Genomic DNA, 2,900 nt, shown 5'->3' on the forward strand with positions numbered 1-2,900 from the left:
GGTCCCTGGTTCGATCCCGGGTTTCGGCATTTTGTTCCAGCAAACCAATTATCTATTTAAAGAACAAACCCAGCATTTTCCAGTAAAGACGTCAAGTATTTGAAGGGACGTTTATAAGCCACAAGTCCGTACGACCTATGCAAATCACGTTGCGAGTTACACCATTTAAAAACCAATCGTCTGGAGGTGCAATGTTTAAATCCATTGACCTGACTACCAACTACGCTGCGTAATTAATCTTTCCAAATGGCAATCAAATGGCGAGGTAAATCTTTAATAAGCAAATTAAAATTGCTTTTTTTCCTCCTCCTAGTTTTCTTACAACCTCTATGATCGTGTGCATTAAATAAGATTCACAATTTGTAAGGCATGTGAATAGTTTTTGCCATTGCCATTACATTTTATGATTGCTTAATGTTGTGCATTATAGCTATATTATGTAAGAAAAATCGCATCACAGAAGACACACAAGGCTATGGAAGAAGTAATTTGCCTTTCTAATTGCCTTGCCATCAAATGCAGGCAACAGGCCTTTATGCTCCTATAAGGTAAAATAAATGATTAATCAAAAACCCAAAAAATTAAAAGTAATTATTGAATGTGCATCAACCTGAAGGTGTCAGTTTCCCTCTTTTTGCATATTTCAAGGTTGGTGTGTGGTAATGATTTTTCAAAATGTGATTTTTCTGAACAAGGCTCTGCATTAACACCAGCAATAGGCCTCACCAATGCCATGTCCGTCCCACAGAGGAGAATTTCACCCTAGCTCCCCCCACATTCCCCCTTAAAAATCCTTTATCAGTCGGGCTCTATTCTCTATATCAGCTTCTTTAACGGCAGACAATTGGACTCATATAATGTTCCATAATTTGAGAAACTCTGTGTCTGCCATGAAAATTTGGATAAAACATACATAATAAGTCCACACAGACCACCACAGTGCTGTGGAGACTGAAATTTCTGTTGATTAGCGTCATTAATCAGCCCCTTAATAAATGATCATCCAGATAATCAGTTTGGCTGATTAAATCTGCAAGAGCTGATAAAAGACGTCAGTTTGTAAAGTCAGACTGCTGCCACTACGTCACTGCTGGAGGAATTTACCAATGATCATTTGTGTAAACGATGTTTCACTTACTCATTAAAGATCCCATGACATGGTGCTCTTTGGATGCTTTTATATAGACCTTAGTGGTCCCCTAACTGTATCTGAAGTCTCTTTTATGTAGACCTTAGTGGTTCCCTAATACTGTATCTGAAGTCTCTTTTATATAAACCTAGTGGTCCCCTATACTGTATCTGAAGTCTCTTTTATATAGACCTTAGTGGTTCCATATACTGTATCGAAGTCTCTTTTATATAGACCTTAGTGGTTCCCTATACTGTATCTGAAGTCTCTTTTATTAGACCTTAGTGGTTCCCTAATCTGTATCTGAAGTCTCTTTTATATAGACCTTAGTGGTCCCCTATACTGTACTGAAGTCTCTTTTATATAGACCTTAGTGGTTCCCTAACTGTATCTGAAGTCTCTTTTATGTAGACCTTGGGTCCCCTAATACGGTATCTGAAGTCTCTTTTATATAGACCTTAGTGGTTCCCTAATACTGTATCTGAAGTCTCTTTATATAGACCTTAGTGGTCCCTAATACTGTATCTGAAGTCTCTTTTATATAGACTTAGTGGTCCCTAATACTGTATCTGAAGTCTCTTTTATATAGACCTAGTGGTCCCCTAATACTGTATCTGAAGTCTCTTTTATATAGACCTTAGTGGTCCCTAATACTGTATCTGAGTCTCTTTTATATAGACCTTAGTGGTCCCCTAATCTGTATCTGAAGTCTCTTTTATATAGACCTTAGTGGTCCCCTAATACTGTATCTGAAGTCTCTTTTATATAGACCTTATTGGTCCCTATACTGTATCTGAAGTCTCTTTTATATAGACCTTAGTGGTCCCTAATACTGTATCTGAAGTCTCTTTTATATAGACCTTAGTGGTCCCCTAATACTGTATCTGAATCCTCTTTTATATAGACCTTAGTGGTTCCCTATACTGTATCTGAAGTCTCTTTTATATAAGACCTTAGTGGTTCCCTAATACTGTATCTGAAGTCTCTTTTATGTAGACCTTAGTGGTTCCCTAATACTGTATCTGAAGTCTCTTTATATAGACCTTAGTGGTCCCCTAATACTGTATCTGAAGTCTCTTTTATATAGACCTTAGTGTTCCCTAATACTGTATCGGAAGTCTCTTTTAGTACCTTAGTGTTCCCCTAATACTGTCTGAAGTCTCTTTTATATAGACCTTAGTGGTCCCTAATCTGTATCTGAAGTCTCTTTTATATAGACCTTAGTGTTCCCTAATACTGTATCTGAAGTCTCTTTTATATAGACCTTAGTGGTCCCTAATACTGTTATCGGAAGTCTCTTTTATATAGACCTTATGTGCCCCTAATACTGTATCTGAGAGTCTCTTTTATATAGACCTTAGTGGTCCCCTAATACTGTTCTGAATCTCTTTTATAAGACCTTAGTGGTCCCCTAATACGGTATCTGAAGTCTCTTTTATATAGACCTTAGTGTTCCCCTATACTGTATCGAAGTCTCTTTTATATGACCTTAGTGGTCCCCTAATACGTATCTGAAGTCTCTTTATAAACCTTATGGTCCCCTAAACTGATCTGAAGTCTCTTTTATAGACCTTAGGGGTCCCCATACGGTATCTGAATTCTCTTTTATATTACCTTAGTTTTCCCTAATACTGTATCTGAAGTCCGCTTTATATGACCTAGTGGTCCCTAATACTGTATCTGAAGTCTCTGAAGCTTTCATTTTCTCAAAGGCAGAACAGGATACCCAGGGCTCGGTTTACTCCTATCGCCATTTCTAGCCACTGGGGGA

At 37.7% G+C, this 2,900-nt stretch overlaps 1 non-coding gene across 1 annotated transcript in view; it reads left to right on the plus strand.

Moving 5' to 3' along the window:
* Positions 1 to 29, plus strand: part of trnas-cga (transfer RNA serine (anticodon CGA)) — a 73-nt gene extending 44 nt beyond the window's left edge. The window contains exon 1 of the tRNA in view: positions 1 to 29. This exon is cut by the window's left edge and continues 44 nt beyond it. This is a non-coding gene — a tRNA (tRNA-Ser).
* Positions 30 to 2,900: the final 2,871 nt, after the last annotated feature.

This window comes from Etheostoma spectabile, chromosome 10, assembly GCF_008692095.1.
Source record: "Etheostoma spectabile isolate EspeVRDwgs_2016 chromosome 10, UIUC_Espe_1.0, whole genome shotgun sequence".
Taxonomy (NCBI): Eukaryota; Metazoa; Chordata; class Actinopteri; order Perciformes; family Percidae; genus Etheostoma; species Etheostoma spectabile.